The 7,767-nt window shown below is 32.9% G+C and overlaps 1 pseudogene; it reads left to right on the plus strand.

Annotated features, from left to right (window-relative positions):
- Positions 1–815: 815 nt before the first annotated feature.
- Positions 816–7,441, plus strand: LOC135309967 (uncharacterized; annotated as a pseudogene).
- The last annotated feature ends 326 nt before the right edge of the window (positions 7,442–7,767 follow it).

Raw genomic sequence — 7,767 nt, forward strand, 5'->3', positions numbered from 1 at the left:
CCGGTTTCTTTATTAATGATTGACCAAGCTGTTTTGATTTTGTCATTAGAATTTTTTATTTTATAAGTTAAATATAAAGATTTTGCTGTTGAACATACCTTTTTAAAAGTTTTAGAGTAACGTTTAACATATGATATAAATTCCGCATTAAAATTATACTGTTTTTGACCATAAAGTTCATACAACTTGTTTCTGCTAATATAAATACCATTTGTAGCCCAATCGCAAAATTTAAGTTTCACTTTATTATTAAAGGTCTTAAGAGGGAAAGTTTTTTTGAATTCTGTTTCCACTGTATTAAAAATCTTATTATAATGTTCATTAGGATTTTTAGTTAAATCTAATTCAGGCAATTTCTTATTTATGGTTTCGCGAAAACGCATTTTGCGGTACTTAGTTAACGGCCTACGAATTACAGGAGCGGAGATAAGGTTAGACTCTTCGTTACGAATAAGTGACACTTGTTGGCCCAGGTGGTCAGACCCCAGACAGGCGAACAGCTTTCCTTCAGAAACAGTACAATCACAGAAAATATTATCTATACTATATAATTATCATTAGACTTATTATTTAGATGTTCATTAACTATGTAATTTAATTAACTTATTATGACGTATTTTTTATCTTTTTATTATAATATTATTATGACATGACATGAATTATTAATAATAGAAATTGCATCCATTTATGTAACTATCGAAATTTAAATTTTATAATAAATCCGGCTGCCGTGCCATATTGTTGTTAGCAAATACCCGACAGGGTTCGTATTGTGCCTATTATGTGTTAGGTAGCTAAGAGAACTGATGTACAACATGAATGGCAATAAACGATTTGAATTAAATCGAATCGAATAGAATCGAATAGAATCGAATAGAATCGAATAGAATCGAATAGAATCGAATAGAATCGAATAGAATCGAATAGAATCGAATAGAATCGAATAGAATCGAATAGAATCGAATAGAATCGAATAGAATCGAATAGAATCGAATAGAATCGAATAGAATCGAATAGAATCGAATAGAATCGAATAGAATCGAATAGAATCGAATAGAATCGAATAGAATCGAATAGAATCGAATAGAATCGAATAGAATCGAATAGAATCGAATAGAATCGAATAGAATCGAATAGAATCGAATAGAATCGAATAGAATCGAATAGAATCGAATAGAATCGAACAGAATCGAATAGAATTGAATTTAACAAAGTTGCTAGATGTCTAACTTTAAGACATCTACCAACTGTGTGTCTCATTGCATGTCCCGCAATAAATTAAAATAATTTCATTTTAAAAACGTAGCGACAAAATCTAATAGCAAAACAATTCCAACAGCCATATCTCAACATCATCTTGGCAAGACCGTGATAGCATATGACAAGGGACATGCACAGAACTAGGAATTACGTAAAACTATGCATTAGTAGACGCTATGTACCAGATAGCAGAAGTATCGATACTTTAGGTATCGATATAATATATTTCTCATTCGTTTTCTCGGTTGCATTCAGCACTGGATCCGTTTTGCCACCTTTTCGTCTCGATATTAGAATAACGCGTTGGGTGTTTTATCAGCTCCGCCACCATTTTGTCTAAACGTCGTCGGCGGCGCGCAGATTAAAGTCAAAGTTGATTGGTGCAACTCGCCCTTAGAGAGTCACACAGCTGTTTTCATGTAAATGAGAGCAGATAGCACTTCTCTTAGCTTTGTTACTTGGATTTTCATGTTTACCAGAATTTTTGCCAAAACAGGACAGACGACATAAATATTCTCACGTCGCGTTAAACTTTGTACTTTCAGTTCGAGTATAAATCACTCTAGAAAAACACAGAATGGCGAAGTACAGAAATAAGGCTGTACGAAGTTGGCTTTAGAAAGTTTTCCTTGGAATCCATTTTATGCCATTTTTTTTAATTCATAAATTTGATCACTTTATTGTCATGTCGATATTATTTCAAATATCTTTTAACTAAAAATTAAAACGCGGAAAATATATTTTTTTACGGTATATTAACGATAAAATTTATATCAATATATTTTTTATATCAATGAAATTGTTATATAAAATACTCAAACATTTAAGCTAACGGCGGCTTGAATAGAGCCACTCAATACACCAGTGGATGTCGTACAGGGCAACCAAGGGATAAAAACTATATATTACAGCTGAAAGACAAACATTCTAAACATGTTTAACATCTGGAGGCGGACGTTTGTAAAAAACTAACTAAAAAAAAAAATGATTTATTATTGAAGTCGACTAGCCAAGATTTCTAGGCTTCATAGCCTAAACGTCATAGCCAACCAGGAACAAGCTCAGATGTGATAGAGGCAGAATTGAAAAAAGTTTAACACAAACTTAACTTTTGTATTCTAAACATTCTGTAATCGAGGTGAGACGGACGCGGGTGGAACTGGAAAACATTACATTGAAATTTCATTAGAAACCACATTTTGAACAAAATATTTTGACAAAAAAATCATAATTTAACTTTAGTTATATATTTTTGTTGATAAAATGTTTAATTTTATTCAGATTCAAATTTTGGGTGGGTTTCGGAGCGTTATCACGAGTTAAATGCAATGTGATCTCCCTAACGTTAACAAAGACTTGTATCTAAATACCCTATTGCCAAATATGTTAAAAATCTATTTAAAACTAAGTCTACCGCCGACTTCCAAAGCGCAGATGAAGATGTGCTTCAATTCAAAGTAATATCTTTATTTTTTTTATAAATAAATAAATAACAAATATAACTAGGACAAATCACACAAATTGAGCTAGCTCCAAAGTAAGTTCGAGACTTGTGTTTTGTGAGATACTAACTCAACGATGCTATATTTTATAACAAATTCATCTATAGATAAACATCCAATACACGGGCCAATCAGAAAAAGATCATTTTCCATCATGACCCGACCGGGGATCGAACCCTGGACCTCTCGGTTCAGAGGCAAGCACTTTACCACTTCGCCATCGAGATTGTCCAGCCTGTTTGTCCCACTACTGGGCAAACGCCTCCCCTTTCTGCTTCCATATGTTACAATACCATTTATTTCTTTAAGCATTTACCGTCGCTGTTTAATTCTCAAAACAAGAAAACATCAAAAAGGCTTGCTCTCTGCATTAAAATTTCAAGGTTACGCGACCTCGATACGACAAGCTTAAAATAAAACTACTCGCATATAAAGTTTTGTGAGCTTCCACAAGATTAAATAAGGCCAAATTGCGGCCATCGGCGTGATTTCGCGTTGGGGAAACAAAAATTTTATATCTAGACTATACTTTCTCTTATTACTCTACATATACCTAAATATAAACTTCCTAGAGATTATTCGTCAATGGACAACTTGTCACTATTTCAGTTCAGCATCTAAATTACACCGATAAGCACGTTATACGGGTCTTTCGGGAATGAATGAATGAACGAATGAATACACGAAACGAACGAATGAATGAATGAAAGAATTAATTAATGAAACATAGTACAAATAAATATCAGGTATAAATACGTGTCCGCCAGGAGTATGGCATGTGCTTATAATACATACTTACTACGTACTTATAACACGATTGAATTGAATCATAATTATTCTATGCCACAGTTTGCCAAATAGACTTGTTCTACCAGTCCTTTGAACCCTGAATTAACTTCTTAAAATACCCGAGGGAACTGTTTATGTCCTGGCATATTAATCCCCCTGCAGAATTTATTAGGCAAAGTTGCGAGGGCTATTACAAATTTACCGCCAAAACACACTACTAACTCGCGATACAAATTCGCTTGCATAACTAACTTATGCTCGTGGGGATTGCGCACTTGTCGAAATACAAGGGTACATATAAGTTCTTGTACAAAAATGTCATTTTTGACACAAGCTTTTATTGTTGTCAGAGTGATCTTATTGCATTTTAATGTGTGACAAAAATATAATGTGCGTATCCGTCCGTCTGGAGCCGTTTCTGGGTGTACCGTTAGGTCTAGCTTATCATAATAATGCATTGTCATCCAAACTAAACGTGTGTACAAAATTTCAGCTCAATCACACACATGCCGTGTGGTCTGAGGGCCCACTTCTTGAAATTCTATGACATTGTGCTTGGGATTTAGTGAACATCCCAAAAAAATTGTGAAAGTTGGAATATCTGCTTCAAAATTGAGATGCAAAATTCTACCCGAGACATAGTGACATAACGACACACATTGCCAGTTAAATCAAGTTTGTAAAAAGTGTACCTATTTAATATAATATCTGTTCAAAATTGAGATGCAAAATTCTACCCGAGACATAGTGACATAACGACACACATTGCCAGTTAAATAAAGTTTGTAAAAAGTGTACCTATTTAACGCCACGTATACACGAAGTGAAGGGAAGATGAGGTTAATTAGACATATAAAGAATTAAACAAGCCACAGTTGGCTTGTTTGGAATGAATGAAAAGGCTAGAAGAGAGAGAGAGACAGAATTCAAACTCGTATTGGATGAGACATACAGAAAAAGCAAAGAGTAGGTACTTTTTTGTTTATAAATCTATATTAAAAGATTTATATACCTATGTATAGGGTTATATATATATAGAAATTACAAAATAAAATTTATCAGTCGAAAATTATACAAGAGTACTAATTAATATGAATTTTTTTTGTCGCTTCCGCTTCACGCGGACGAATCCTTGGCCAAAAGCAAGTCTCTCAATGAAATTATAGTGCTAATGACAGAGCGATAAATTACAAACTTATCAAACAATCTCTTATAAACTTTATTTCTTTACAAAATTAAAGGAAATCCATGAAACAAAACTCATTATTAAACCATCAAACGCAATCAAGTGTGAATTCACCCTAACACTGAAGGCAATGTGTCTAAAAGTTTTTCAATAAGAACCGGCCAAAAGGTAAATAGGTAGAAGGTACAAGTTTCACCCCGGGGGTGGAAGGGGGTAATTATTTCAATAAATGTGAAAACTTGGGGCAGTAGGGCGTCACTCTGAAGTTTAGGTACGTTAGCCAATAGAACCCACGAGGGTATTTTCTATTTCTTTCATCATCTCCTAGTATCATTATCGGCTGTGACGCCTTGCAGCCTGGACAGGAACACGTATATAATTTATATTTTTTTAATTCAGCTGCGTTTTTACGATCGGCCTAATGTAAAATGTCTTTGGAAATACTGTTAATGCTTCAGCGTCTAACAAGATTTCGATTTGCTTCAGGTACCTATAGTGTTAATATAAGGGGAAAAGAGGTCAATTGACCTTGCACACACTTGGTTAAGGAATTTGGTATATTACGACAAAAGCATGTTTTCCGGAGATATTTTTCTTGAAAAGCGTTGAAAAAAATTGAAAGAAAGTCCGACAGGATTTTTGGTTTGATAAGTTTTTTCTGTGCTAGTGCCGCGGGTTAAATATCAATTTCGTGAATATTGAACCTTCTATACTTAAGAATTCAGTTACTCTACTTTAACTGAGGAGTTAACCCTTAACGATTAGCAGCGCAGCCAAATTCAGGAGATAATTGCCAATCCTTATCCTAAATTTTATTATTTCCACTGTTATTTAGATGTTTTATCTCGAAATTTTCGCCTATATTGTTGGGGTACATTTTTGTGTGAACTGTGTATCGTAGTGAAATGTTTAAGGCGCTTGCCTGTGAATCAAAAGGTGCCAGGTTCGAATACTATTTACCACATGAGTTTATAACTTTATAGCAATCTGACTCATGTATATTGATGGACCAGCACTTGCTTCCGGTGAAGGAAAACATCGTGCACCTTTGGTTAATTATCAATTTGTGTGTGAAACGGAGAAGGCAATGGCAAACCAATTCGTTAATAGTGCTAAGAAAGTTGTTTTGTGTTTCAATCCATGTAATGACCACGATCATCCTCCATAGAGAACGTGAAATTTTGTGAAAAATTCATTTTTGACATTATTTATTTATTGGAATTATAAGCTTCGTGTATAATTATGTGAAAATTAATGAAAATGAGAGAACACTTTTACAACTCGTAATACATAAGAAGAAAATATTAATAAGTAAGTATCTTACTTTTATTGTACACTAAAACGGGTTTTCATACACAAACTGGTTTTCGTTATTCCGTTAAAAAAATGTCATTTGAATCCTAAAAGTAAATAAAGTTTAAAAAAGTGGAAAGTCTCTATATTAATTTGGATTACTCAGAAAATCCTTGCTAAGCTAAGCTTTTAAATTAATTTCATTCTAATTTATAGCGGGATTCCCAGATATTCACATTTCATACTCAACTTTAGTGGCAACAAATATTATTCTCAAGCATTCATTTAATTTGAATCCTCCATTTTTACACTTTTGAATTTGTTTCGTACATGTGTTTTTTGGTTTATTGTTTTGTATATATATATATATATATATATATATATATATATATATATATATATATATATATTTGTATCTCCTTTTGGGATTCACGGCACTAAGTCCGGTCCTTTGAGAGGCTTGCGTGGGGATATGGATCCAACACGTAGAGGCCCTTTGGAGAATTTTGATATATTATTATTATTATTTTCGGAGCATAAAAAAGCCAACAAAAATTATGTAAAAAATCCAATGCAGTTATCTGTATGTGTACTATAGATAAAGGAAAAATTAATAAAGCTTTAAATAAGCTATATCTGCGTGGTGGTGATATTAATGAAAAACATTTTTTTTTTCGGTCTGTCCGCCTGTATGTTTGTTCGCACATCACGCAAAAACTGTTGAATGTAATTCGATGCGATTTCACAGTTGTATAGCGAACGGTCTAACTTAAAATCTTGTATAGGTTACATCGCGATACGTTGCTTAGAACCCGAGATATTGACAATAATAAAGCAAAAGCAAAGTAATATATAATTAAATAAATATTAGGTTCTTACGTATGAAATTGGCGTATGGTATAGGAGGAATAAAAAGTCGAATATTTTTTAATATAATATATTTATTTAATCAAAGTAAGAAACATTATTATCTATGCACTTTTGCTTATTTACTTACTAAAAAAAACCATTCGGACGGGATAAAATCAAACAGAAAAATCAGAAGAAGAAAAAAATGAATGACGGTTAACGAAACACAGATACATGTGTAAATTAGCTGTATAAATTTGAATTTGGAATTCCCAACCAAAGAGGAGAAATTTGTGATTAAAGTGGCCAGTACAACAAAACGCCAATTTCATATGTAAAGACTTAATATAATAGTATAATTAAGCAAAGCAATTTATATATATTTAAGTAATATATAATTATACCAAAGTCACCGTCAAGGCTATAGAATTAACATCACACAATACTGCTTTGTTCTCAGTGGCAGAATTTTCCAAAATGACTCAACTTTTACTCCAACTTTTTTCCCTTTAGTACCTCCTTGTCTCCCCTCTCTTATCAGAGTTTATCAGATTCCCTCTGATTCAGCTGCAAAATGTCGAAGCGGTCATAAAATGTTGACTTAATTATACCTACTTCCCACTTCGCTGCCGTGGGAATTTCGATAAAAATACTTCGAAATAAAAAGTAACTTATGTGTTATTCCATGTTATTATAATTCTACCCGTGTAGCAAATTTCATAACAATCAGTCCAGTATGTTTCGCATTAAAGTTTTTTTTACAAATAAATGTTTTATCTATCAAGTTTATCAAACATACATAGGTACACACATACATTCTCACAAACTTCCGCATTTATAATATCAGTAGAATGCGAAAGTTTTTGAGGATGTGCGTGTATGTAATAT

The sequence above is a fragment of the Plodia interpunctella genome, chromosome 25 (assembly GCF_027563975.2).
Source record: "Plodia interpunctella isolate USDA-ARS_2022_Savannah chromosome 25, ilPloInte3.2, whole genome shotgun sequence".
Taxonomy (NCBI): domain Eukaryota; kingdom Metazoa; phylum Arthropoda; class Insecta; order Lepidoptera; family Pyralidae; genus Plodia; species Plodia interpunctella.